This window comes from Pangasianodon hypophthalmus, chromosome 9, assembly GCF_027358585.1.
Source record: "Pangasianodon hypophthalmus isolate fPanHyp1 chromosome 9, fPanHyp1.pri, whole genome shotgun sequence".
NCBI classification, from domain to species: domain Eukaryota; kingdom Metazoa; phylum Chordata; class Actinopteri; order Siluriformes; family Pangasiidae; genus Pangasianodon; species Pangasianodon hypophthalmus.
This window is the reverse complement of record NC_069718.1, coordinates 30,435,445-30,448,893: the sequence shown is the minus strand read 5'-3', so window position 1 is coordinate 30,448,893 and position 13,449 is coordinate 30,435,445.

Here is a 13,449-nt window from a genome sequence, read left to right as displayed (position 1 = left end):
ACCCTAATCCCAACCCTAACCCCAACCCCAACCCTAACCCCAACCCCAACCCTAAACCTAACCCCAACCCTAAACCTAACCCCTAACCTAACCCTGATCCTAACCCTAACCCCAACCCTAACCCTAACCCTAACCCCAACCCTAATCCCAACCCTAAACCTAACCCCAACCCTAATCCTAACCCTAACCAAAACCCTAATCCCAACCCTGATCCTAACCCTAACCCCAACCCTAATCCTAACCCTAACCCCAACCCTATCCCCCAACCCTAATCCTAACCCTAAACCCAACCCCAACCCTAATCCTAACCCTAATCCTAACCCCAACCCTAACCCCAATCCTAATCCTAACCCTAACCCTAACCCCAACCCTAATCCTAACCCTAACCCTAATCCCAACCACAACCCTAATCCCAACCCTAAACCTAACCCCAACCCTGATCCTAACCCTAATCCCAACCCCAACCCTAATCCCAACCCCAGCCCTAATCCTAACCCCAACCCTAACCCCAACCCTAATCCTAAACCTAATCCTAACTCTAACCCCAACCCCAACCCTAATCCTAATCCAGCCAGTGCCGCCTGGAGCCATTTCTGGACATCCACCCAGGTCTCTTATTGGGCTAATCACCAGCACCTGGAAGGAAAAGAAAGAACAAAATATTAGATCACAATAACACAATTAATAAATAGGGAATTAACTGAACTAGGACATCAGTGATACACATTAGAGGACTATCACATCCCGGTCTAGGGAGAATCCTCATTGTAAATAATTAATATAGTATATTATTTTATTATATCATTATCCTATTATGATTACAGTGACATGTTCATTGAATGCTGTAGATAATTTTTAAGGCACCATGTTTTCATTGTTAAACTCTTTAATGTAAAAAAGTAGCTAAATTTATTAAGAAAAAACGTACAGAATTATTTTTCCAAATATTTTTAGTTTGAATTCAGAGCCCTTTTCAAATTGACCAATAGCGACTGAGAGTTTTTTGAATTTGGTCCGTTGGAGGAAAAGGGGCGGAGCCTCCTCTTTAAATAGGCAGCAGCTGCTACCAGGCACTCATTTGCCAGACCGAATTGTGCAGCAGCTATCACATTGCCATTGAGCCTTTCAGTTTAAAACTCACCCATCTTACTGTTTAATTTAATTGTTTGCCACCATTTAAATTTCACTCAAAATTCATTTGATTTTTTTTCTTTAAAGCATCTTTAATTTTATCTTCCCCTTAAAAACCTTTTTTTTCCTTTTATTTATTTTTTTCCCTTATATTTATTTTTGTTTAATTATTTGCCAAACCCCCCCCCCCCTTTTTTTTCATTTAAGACTCATTTGATTTATTTCATTTAAAGAATCTTTAATTCATTTTATCTTTCTTTCTTTTTAAAAAAAACAATTTTGTTCTGTATATTTATCTTTCACTTATTTTTCAACTTTTTTCTGAGAGAATAAATTCTATTCCAAAACACTATTTCTTTCAAGACCCATTTTGGTTGATTTCATTTAAAGAATCTTAAATTAATTTAATTTTTACGTTTTAAAAGAAACATTTTTGTTCTGTATATTTATCTCTCACTGATTTTTCACCTTTTTTCTGAGAGAATAATTTCTATTCCAAAGCACTCTATAAAAAAGTTCTCCTTTTTTACTATAAGGCAAGTCAATGCCTGATGAAGGTTTGAGATAAACCGAAACGTTGCGCAACTGACTTGCCTTTTCATTTCATTTCATTTAATCCAAAATGCCTTTTTATTTAGGACCAAGGGCTGGTCAATATAGACTAACTTCTAGACCAGCTTCTAGGCCTAATTATGTTTCTCCTCACCCCAGACTAGAACGGCATGAGCCTCTGTCTTTCCAGAGGAGTTACAGTGATGTTGTGGCTGGGAGGTATAGACCCCCACATAATACACAAATTTACTCTCAAGTGAGAAATTTTTGGAACCATGGGGAACGCCCTTCCAGGCGCTCCCCACAAAGAATAACCCCTTCTTCTCAATGGCTAAGACCTACACCTAGATCCTTGAGTGCAGGCCGTAAACGTGTGGATTTCCAGAGACCTAGATCTCTTCACAATAAATTCACACAAAAACAATCCCAACAAAAAGTGAGGTTTGAGAGCAGAGTTCAGAGATCCCACAGTAGACAAGATAACAAACCCTCACTTACTCACAATAAACAGGACCCAAATTACCAAAAGTTCAGATCGCTAGTTAAAAAAATATTCGAACTTCTTAGGTCACATCACCATCACCAAAAAGTCTTGAGGGACCAAAACACAGAGCCCACTACTTTTTCACGGCTCACACACTACCTTACAGAGGTGATTAAACCAGCTAAATTGACATCCCGAACCAAAACACTGATAGAGGGTAATGCAAAGAACTGGGCCTATACAACCAAATTGATCTTACAGGATCATTACGCCCAGTGCATTGCCGGGGAGGGAGAGGTTTTGGCTGATTGGATCGTGGATGACTGGAGGTCGGCTTTTGCCATTGCCGTAAAATGGTACCAGAATAAATTCAAAAAGAGACACATGGCAGAGCCGATCGAGGAGGTAAAAGCGCTGCTCACCTCACTAGCATGCAAACCTGATCGAGCTCCCCCGCCCACTGACATTGCCCCACAGGGGGAGGAAATTCCTAACACCACGGAATTTCCACCCCTCACCCGAAACTGGTACTCCCCTCCGCCAAGCCCTGACGCACTACCACCTCTGCAACTTAGCTCTTTACCACCTACACCGCTCCCACCCAGGACGCCCAGAAAGCCCAGAGTGGCCGTTAACAAACCAAAACCCCTAAAACAAAATCCGGCAGTAGTGAACGTGGATGACATCCCGGATATGTTCGCAATCAGTACATGCCCGACGACCCATGAGGTCACTGAGGCGGCCACTCCAGCAGGTATTCTGAAGCCTCGGAGCGCCACCCAGGACGTACTGTCACAAATTGTAACCGTTCACCACGAAATGCCCAATCCCCAACAGACAACTACTGCCGGTGATCTGTCGGTAGACTCTCTGCTCTGCATCTCAGAGCGGGACATAGAGCAGAGTCCTCTACCTATGCCCCAACTGACCCCAATTGTAACACCATCCCCATCACCTAGGGTATTCAAAGCCACCAGGCATTTGAGCACCTCTAGAAAAATGGTAAATTGGATGTTTACTGCCAAAAAAAAGTGGTGCATTGTGGGTGACTCTAACCTGAGCAGGATCCCTCCACATGATCTGGAGAACCTGCAAATAGACAGTTACCCGGGGGCTACATTTAGACATGCAGAGGCATTCATATCCAGGGCCAGTATACAAACCGAGGTGGAGACGATAGTCCTGGCCTTCGGTATAAACCACAGGGGTCAAAAGCAGAGGGAGACGGCAGTCAAACAACTCCAGAGGGCCGTAAAGATGACAAAAGAACGGTTTCCTCAAGCGGCCATATGGATCCCTCTGATCAATTACAGCCAAAACCTGAAAAAGGAAGAAAGAGATGTATTAGCAGGGTTAAATGCACACATTAAAAAAAACATGCCATACTTACCTCTGTTACCGGAGGCTCAATTCCAGGTCGGTCAGGACCAGATCCATTGGACGCCGAGCTGTGCTAAGTCAGTGTTGGAACACTGGTGCAACCACCTAAACTTCAAAGCCCTGTAAACCCTAGTTGGGGGCTACAGAGGGGTCTCGAGGTGGTAAACCTTTCTAAACACTTCAGACCCACTAAAGACCAATATAGGGTTCTAAACAAGGGCTTAACGTTTGTTCCAACACCGAAAATCGATAGGGACATGAAAAAACAACTCGCTCTTGATATGCAGCAGTATCATAGAAGACTGCTGCTAATGTCCTATTTTAGATACAGGGGCGAGACAGAACCTCTTCCCTTCACCCCAAAAGCCAGTTGGACTCCCAGGCTGTCCCAAGTCCCCAATCAGGTCAGAAAAGTAATCAGGGCCGATAAATATGCATTTAAAAGCCTATCGTGGAATCGGTCACAAAAATCTAACTTGAGTATCCCTGAAAGACGGGCGTTAGTCCAGCTCAGAAAAAACAAAAATGTGGTTATTAAACCGGCTGATAAAGGCAGTGCGGCGGTGATTATGGATAGAACTGCCTATATCCGGGAAGCTTATCGCCAACTAAATCAGCCACACTATTATCGGAAGCTGGACGAACCCCTATTTTTAAAAACAGGCCCAGAAATCAGGAGAATCCTGGAAAATTTGAAAGAAGAGGGTTTTATAAACAAAAAACAGTTAACTTACCTGATGGGATCAGACAATCCACGCCCAAGACTTTTTTACCTCCTTCCCAAGATCCACAAGGATCCCGAATCATGGAGCGTCCCATTTGAGATGCCTCCGGGCCGCCCCATTGTCTCCGACTGTGGTAGTGACACCTATGCGACAGCGGAGTACATTGAACATTTTCTGAACCCCCTCAGCACCCGACACCCCAGCTATATTAAGGACACCTACGATTTCATTGATAAAATCCGAACACTGCGCTTACCTGTAGAATGTCTATTGTTCACGATAGACATAGACAGTCTGTACACAAACATAGACACGTCGGCAGGGCTGGAAGCAGTCCAGGAGTGGTTTACCAGGTACCCGGATAAAAGCAGACCAGACAAACATTTATTAGATTTGTTAGAAATTAATTTGACAAAAAATGATTTTGAATTCAATTCGGAACTCTTTCTGCAAATTAAGGGAACGGCTATGGGAAAGCGATTTGCCCCCTCCTATGCCAATATTTTTATGGCTAAATGGGAGGAGGAAGCCCTGGCAGCCTGGCCTGTTAAACCACTTCACTATTACAGGTTCCTGGACGACATCTGGGGGGTCTGGCAGGGGTCAGAACAAGAATTTGAAAAATTTGTCAATCATCTTAATCACTTCAGCAAATCTATACGAGTCAAATACACACTACACTCATCCGAAGTTAATTTCTTGGACACAGTTACATACAAAGGGGAAGATTTCATAGAAACTCAACAATTGCAGGTCAGAGTCTACTTTAAGGACACAGACACCCACGCACTCCTACATAAGGAGAGCTTTCACCCGAAGCATACCTTTAAAGGGGTGATAAAGTCTCAGCTCCTGAGATTCCACAGAATATGCTCCAGGACCGAGGAATTTTGGAGGGCAACCAAAACACTATTTGGGGCACTCAGGAAACGGGGATATTCCCGCTCATTCCTGAGAGGGTGCCTGAGGAGATTCCTGACCTGCATAAGACGGAATGAGCAGACCCCACGAGAGGGCACTGAAATCATCCCCTTTGTGTCCACGTTCTCTGACGGCAGTACAGCCTTAAATAGAAAAATTAAAGAAAATTTCGACAAATTCATGACAGAGGGGGAAATCTTACATAAATACAGAGTCATTTCAGCCTATAGGAAAAACAACAATCTGAAAGATCTGTTGGTTAAAAGCAAATTAAGACCGCTACAGAAGAACAGAACGAGGGACATTACGAGGACCAGATTTCGACCCAAACGCTACATTACTAATCCCAACACAAAAGAAATTTTTACAATTCGGCCAATTTTAAATCTACGGGTCTCCAATTGTGTTTATTTAATTTATTGCAATAAATGCAATATGCAATATGTGGGGGAAACGGGGAATGCCCTGTCAGTGAGAATGACCCAACACCTCTATAATATCAGGAAGGGGAAGGAGACACACACATGGATCGTGCGGCATTTTCTGCACCATGGCCTGGGAGAACTGAGGTTTATGGGACTCCAACACAACAGGAACTGGTCCTGTAATGCCCGAAGACGGGCAGAAGGGGACTGGATCCAAAAGTTGGGCTCAAAACATCCGTGGGGACTGAATGAAAAGGGACAATGAGGATGACCAGTGATCTGACACTAGGCAGGCCCGTGCCAAACGTTGGTCTCAGTCCCTACTGGGACCACGGTTTGGGGACCCTAATCCCAACCCTAATCCTAATCTAAGCTTAAACCTAACCCCAATCCTAATCCCAGCCCTAAACCTAACCTCAACCCAAACCCTAATCCCAACCCTAACCCCAACCCTAAACCTAACCCCTAACCTAACCCTGATCCTAACCCTAACCCCAACCCTAACCCTAACCCTAACCCCAACCCTAATCCCAACCCTAAACCTAACCCCAACCCTAATCCTAACCCTAACCAAAACCCTAATCCCAACCCTGATCCTAATCCTAACCCTAACCCCAACCCTAATCCTAACCCTAACCCCAACCCTAACCCCAACCCTAATCCTAACCCTAAACCCAACCCCAACCCTAATCCTAACCCTAATCCTAACCCTAATCCTAACCCTAACCCTAACCCCAATCCTAATCCTAACCCTAACCCTAACCCTAACCCCAACCCTAATCCTAACCCTAACCCTATCCCTAACCCCAACCACAACCCTAATCCCAACCCTAAACCTAACCCCAACCCTGATCCTAACCCTAATCCCAACCCCAACCCTAATCCCAACCCCAGCCCTAATCCTAACCCCAACCCTAACCCCAACCCTAATCCTAAACCTAATCCTAACTCTAACCCCAACCCCAACCCCAACCCCAACCCCAACCCTAATCCCAATCCTAATCCTAACCCTAACCCTAACCCCAACCCTAATCCTAACCCTAACCCTAATCCCAACCACAACCCTAATCCCAACCCTAAACCTAACCCCAACCCTGATCCTAACCCTAATCCCAACCCCAACCCTAATCCCAACCCCAGCCCTAATCCTAACCCCAACCCTAACCCCAACCCTAATCCTAAACCTAATCCTAACTCTAACCCCAACCCCAACCCTAATCCTAATCCAGCCAGTGCCGCCTGGAGCCATTTCTGGACATCCACCCAGGTCTCTTATTGGGCTAATCACCAGCACCTGGAAGGAAAAGAAAGAACAAAATATTAGATCACAATAACACAATTAATAAATAGGGAATTAACTGAACTAGGACATCAGTGATACACATTAGAGGACTATCACATCCCGGTCTAGGGAGAATCCTCATTGTAAATAATTAATATAGTATATTATTTTATTATATCATTATCCTATTATGATTACAGTGACATGTTCATTGAATGCTGTAGATAATTTTTAAGGCACCATGTTTTCATTGTTAAACTCTTTAATGTAAAAAAGTAGCTAAATTTATTAAGAAAAAACGTACAGAATTATTTTTCCAAATATTTTTAGTTTGAATTCAGAGCCCTTTTCAAATTGACCAATAGCGACTGAGAGTTTTTTGAATTTGGTCCGTTGGAGGAAAAGGGGCGGAGCCTCCTCTTTAAATAGGCAGCAGCTGCTACCAGGCACTCATTTGCCAGACCGAATTGTGCAGCAGCTATCACATTGCCATTGAGCCTTTCAGTTTAAAACTCACCCATCTTACTGTTTAATTTAATTGTTTGCCACCATTTAAATTTCACTCAAAATTCATTTGATTTTTTTTCTTTAAAGCATCTTTAATTTTATCTTCCCCTTAAAAACCTTTTTTTTCCTTTTATTTATTTTTTTCCCTTATATTTATTTTTGTTTAATTATTTGCCAAACCCCCCCCCCCTTTTTTTTCATTTAAGACTCATTTGATTTATTTCATTTAAAGAATCTTTAATTCATTTTATCTTTCTTTCTTTTTAAAAAAAACAATTTTGTTCTGTATATTTATCTTTCACTTATTTTTCAACTTTTTTCTGAGAGAATAAATTCTATTCCAAAACACTATTTCTTTCAAGACCCATTTTGGTTGATTTCATTTAAAGAATCTTAAATTAATTTAATTTTTACGTTTTAAAAGAAACATTTTTGTTCTGTATATTTATCTCTCACTGATTTTTCACCTTTTTTCTGAGAGAATAATTTCTATTCCAAAGCACTCTATAAAAAAGTTCTCCTTTTTTACTATAAGGCAAGTCAATGCCTGATGAAGGTTTGAGATAAACCGAAACGTTGCGCAACTGACTTGCCTTTTCATTTCATTTCATTTAATCCAAAATGCCTTTTTATTTAGGACCAAGGGCTGGTCAATATAGACTAACTTCTAGACCAGCTTCTAGGCCTAATTATGTTTCTCCTCACCCCAGACTAGAACGGCATGAGCCTCTGTCTTTCCAGAGGAGTTACAGTGATGTTGTGGCTGGGAGGTATAGACCCCCACATAATACACAAATTTACTCTCAAGTGAGAAATTTTTGGAACCATGGGGAACGCCCTTCCAGGCGCTCCCCACAAAGAATAACCCCTTCTTCTCAATGGCTAAGACCTACACCTAGATCCTTGAGTGCAGGCCGTAAACGTGTGGATTTCCAGAGACCTAGATCTCTTCACAATAAATTCACACAAAAACAATCCCAACAAAAAGTGAGGTTTGAGAGCAGAGTTCAGAGATCCCACAGTAGACAAGATAACAAACCCTCACTTACTCACAATAAACAGGACCCAAATTACCAAAAGTTCAGATCGCTAGTTAAAAAAATATTCGAACTTCTTAGGTCACATCACCATCACCAAAAAGTCTTGAGGGACCAAAACACAGAGCCCACTACTTTTTCACGGCTCACACACTACCTTACAGAGGTGATTAAACCAGCTAAATTGACATCCCGAACCAAAACACTGATAGAGGGTAATGCAAAGAACTGGGCCTATACAACCAAATTGATCTTACAGGATCATTACGCCCAGTGCATTGCCGGGGAGGGAGAGGTTTTGGCTGATTGGATCGTGGATGACTGGAGGTCGGCTTTTGCCATTGCCGTAAAATGGTACCAGAATAAATTCAAAAAGAGACACATGGCAGAGCCGATCGAGGAGGTAAAAGCGCTGCTCACCTCACTAGCATGCAAACCTGATCGAGCCCCCCCGCCCACTGACATTGCCCCACAGGGGGAGGAAATTCCTAACACCACGGAATTTCCACCCCTCACCCGAAACTGGTACTCCCCTCCGCCAAGCCCTGACGCACTACCACCTCTGCAACTTAGCTCTTTACCACCTACACCGCTCCCACCCAGGACGCCCAGAAAGCCCAGAGTGGCCGTTAACAAACCAAAACCCCTAAAACAAAATCCGGCAGTAGTGAACGTGGATGACATCCCGGATATGTTCGCAATCAGTACATGCCCGACGACCCATGAGGTCACTGAGGCGGCCACTCCAGCAGGTATTCTGAAGCCTCGGAGCGCCACCCAGGACGTACTGTCACAAATTGTAACCGTTCACCACGAAATGCCCAATCCCCAACAGACAACTACTGCCGGTGATCTGTCGGTAGACTCTCTGCTCTGCATCTCAGAGCGGGACATAGAGCAGAGTCCTCTACCTATGCCCCAACTGACCCCAATTGTAACACCATCCCCATCACCTAGGGTATTCAAAGCCACCAGGCATTTGAGCACCTCTAGAAAAATGGTAAATTGGATGTTTACTGCCAAAAAAAAGTGGTGCATTGTGGGTGACTCTAACCTGAGCAGGATCCCTCCACATGATCTGGAGAACCTGCAAATAGACAGTTACCCGGGGGCTACATTTAGACATGCAGAGGCATTCATATCCAGGGCCAGTATACAAACCGAGGTGGAGACGATAGTCCTGGCCTTCGGTATAAACCACAGGGGTCAAAAGCAGAGGGAGACGGCAGTCAAACAACTCCAGAGGGCCGTAAAGATGACAAAAGAACGGTTTCCTCAAGCGGCCATATGGATCCCTCTGATCAATTACAGCCAAAACCTGAAAAAGGAAGAAAGAGATGTATTAGCAGGGTTAAATGCACACATTAAAAAAAACATGCCATACTTACCTCTGTTACCGGAGGCTCAATTCCAGGTCGGTCAGGACCAGATCCATTGGACGCCGAGCTGTGCTAAGTCAGTGTTGGAACACTGGTGCAACCACCTAAACTTCAAAGCCCTGTAAACCCTAGTTGGGGGCTACAGAGGGGTCTCGAGGTGGTAAACCTTTCTAAACACTTCAGACCCACTAAAGACCAATATAGGGTTCTAAACAAGGGCTTAACGTTTGTTCCAACACCGAAAATCGATAGGGACATGAAAAAACAACTCGCTCTTGATATGCAGCAGTATCATAGAAGACTGCTGCTAATGTCCTATTTTAGATACAGGGGCGAGACAGAACCTCTTCCCTTCACCCCAAAAGCCAGTTGGACTCCCAGGCTGTCCCAAGTCCCCAATCAGGTCAGAAAAGTAATCAGGGCCGATAAATATGCATTTAAAAGCCTATCGTGGAATCGGTCACAAAAATCTAACTTGAGTATCCCTGAAAGACGGGCGTTAGTCCAGCTCAGAAAAAAACAAAAATGTGGTTATTAAACCGGCTGATAAAGGCAGTGCGGCGGTGATTATGGATAGAACTGCCTATATCCGGGAAGCTTATCGCCAACTAAATCAGCCACACTATTATCGGAAGCTGGACGAACCCCTATTTTTAAAAACAGGCCCAGAAATCAGGAGAATCCTGGAAAATTTGAAAGAAGAGGGTTTTATAAACAAAAAACAGTTAACTTACCTGATGGGATCAGACAATCCACGCCCAAGACTTTTTTACCTCCTTCCCAAGATCCACAAGGATCCCGAATCATGGAGCGTCCCATTTGAGATGCCTCCGGGCCGCCCCATTGTCTCCGACTGTGGTAGTGACACCTATGCGACAGCGGAGTACATTGAACATTTTCTGAACCCCCTCAGCACCCGACACCCCAGCTATATTAAGGACACCTACGATTTCATTGATAAAATCCGAACACTGCGCTTACCTGTAGAATGTCTATTGTTCACGATAGACATAGACAGTCTGTACACAAACATAGACACGTCGGCAGGGCTGGAAGCAGTCCAGGAGTGGTTTACCAGGTACCCGGATAAAAGCAGACCAGACAAACATTTATTAGATTTGTTAGAAATTAATTTGACAAAAAATGATTTTGAATTCAATTCGGAACTCTTTCTGCAAATTAAGGGAACGGCTATGGGAAAGCGATTTGCCCCCTCCTATGCCAATATTTTTATGGCTAAATGGGAGGAGGAAGCCCTGGCAGCCTGGCCTGTTAAACCACTTCACTATTACAGGTTCCTGGACGACATCTGGGGGGTCTGGCAGGGGTCAGAACAAGAATTTGAAAAATTTGTCAATCATCTTAATCACTTCAGCAAATCTATACGAGTCAAATACACACTACACTCATCCGAAGTTAATTTCTTGGACACAGTTACATACAAAGGGGAAGATTTCATAGAAACTCAACAATTGCAGGTCAGAGTCTACTTTAAGGACACAGACACCCACGCACTCCTACATAAGGAGAGCTTTCACCCGAAGCATACCTTTAAAGGGGTGATAAAGTCTCAGCTCCTGAGATTCCACAGAATATGCTCCAGGACCGAGGAATTTTGGAGGGCAACCAAAACACTATTTGGGGCACTCAGGAAACGGGGATATTCCCGCTCATTCCTGAGAGGGTGCCTGAGGAGATTCCTGACCTGCATAAGACGGAATGAGCAGACCCCACGAGAGGGCACTGAAATCATCCCCTTTGTGTCCACGTTCTCTGACGGCAGTACAGCCTTAAATAGAAAAATTAAAGAAAATTTCGACAAATTCATGACAGAGGGGGAAATCTTACATAAATACAGAGTCATTTCAGCCTATAGGAAAAACAACAATCTGAAAGATCTGTTGGTTAAAAGCAAATTAAGACCGCTACAGAAGAACAGAACGAGGGACATTACGAGGACCAGATTTCGACCCAAACGCTACATTACTAATCCCAACACAAAAGAAATTTTTACAATTCGGCCAATTTTAAATCTACGGGTCTCCAATTGTGTTTATTTAATTTATTGCAATAAATGCAATATGCAATATGTGGGGGAAACGGGGAATGCCCTGTCAGTGAGAATGACCCAACACCTCTATAATATCAGGAAGGGGAAGGAGACACACACATGGATCGTGCGGCATTTTCTGCACCATGGCCTGGGAGAACTGAGGTTTATGGGACTCCAACACAACAGGAACTGGTCCTGTAATGCCCGAAGACGGGCAGAAGGGGACTGGATCCAAAAGTTGGGCTCAAAACATCCGTGGGGACTGAATGAAAAGGGACAATGAGGATGACCAGTGATCTGACACTAGGCAGGCCCGTGCCAAACGTTGGTCTCAGTCCCTACTGGGACCACGGTTTGGGGACCCTAATCCTAACCCTAATCCTAATCTAAACTTAAACCTAACCCCAATCCTAATCCCAGCCCTAAACCTAACCTCAACCCAAACCCTAATCCCAACCCTAACCCCAACCCCAACCCTAACCCCAACCCCAACACTAAACCTAACCCCAACCCTAAACCTAACCCCTAACCTAACCCTGATCCTAACCCTAACCCCAACCCTAACCCTAACCCTAACCCCAACCCTAATCCCAACCCTAAACCTAACCCCAACCCTAATCCTAACCCTAACCAAAACCCCAATCCCAACCCTGATCCTAACCCTAACCCCAACCCTAATCCTAACCCTAACCCCAACCCTATCCCCCAACCCTAATCCTAACCCTAAACCCAACCCCAACCCTAATCCTAACCCTAATCCTAACCCCAACCCTAACCCCAATCCTAATCCTAACCCTAACCCTAACCCCAACCCTAATCCTAACCCTAACCCTAATCCCAACCACAACCCTAATCCCAACCCTAAACCTAACCCCAACCCTGATCCTAACCCTAATCCCAACCCCAACCCTAATCCCAACCCCAGCCCTAATCCTAACCCCAACCCTAACCCCAACCCTAATCCTAAACCTAATCCTAACTCTAACCCCAACCCCAACCCTAATCCTAATCCAGCCAGTGCCGCCTGGAGCCATTTCTGGACATCCACCCAGGTCTCTTATTGGGCTAATCACCAGCACCTGGAAGGAAAAGAAAGAACAAAATATTAGATCACAATAACACAATTAATAAATAGGGAATTAACTGAACTAGGACATCAGTGATACACATTAGAGGACTATCACATCCCGGTCTAGGGAGAATCCTCATTGTAAATAATTAATATAGTATATTATTTTATTATATCATTATCCTATTATGATTACAGTGACATGTTCATTGAATGCTGTAGATAATTTTTAAGGCACCATGTTTTCATTGTTAAACTCTTTAATGTAAAAAAGTAGCTAAATTTATTAAGAAAAAACGTACAGAATTATTTTTCCAAATATTTTTAGTTTGAATTCAGAGCCCTTTTCAAATTGACCAATAGCGACTGAGAGTTTTTTGAATTTGGTCTGTTGGAGGAAAAGGGGCGGAGCCTCCTCTTTAAATAGGCAGCAGCTGCTACCAGGCACTCATTTGCCAGACCGAATTGTGCAGCAGCTATCACATTGCCATTGAGCCTTTCAGT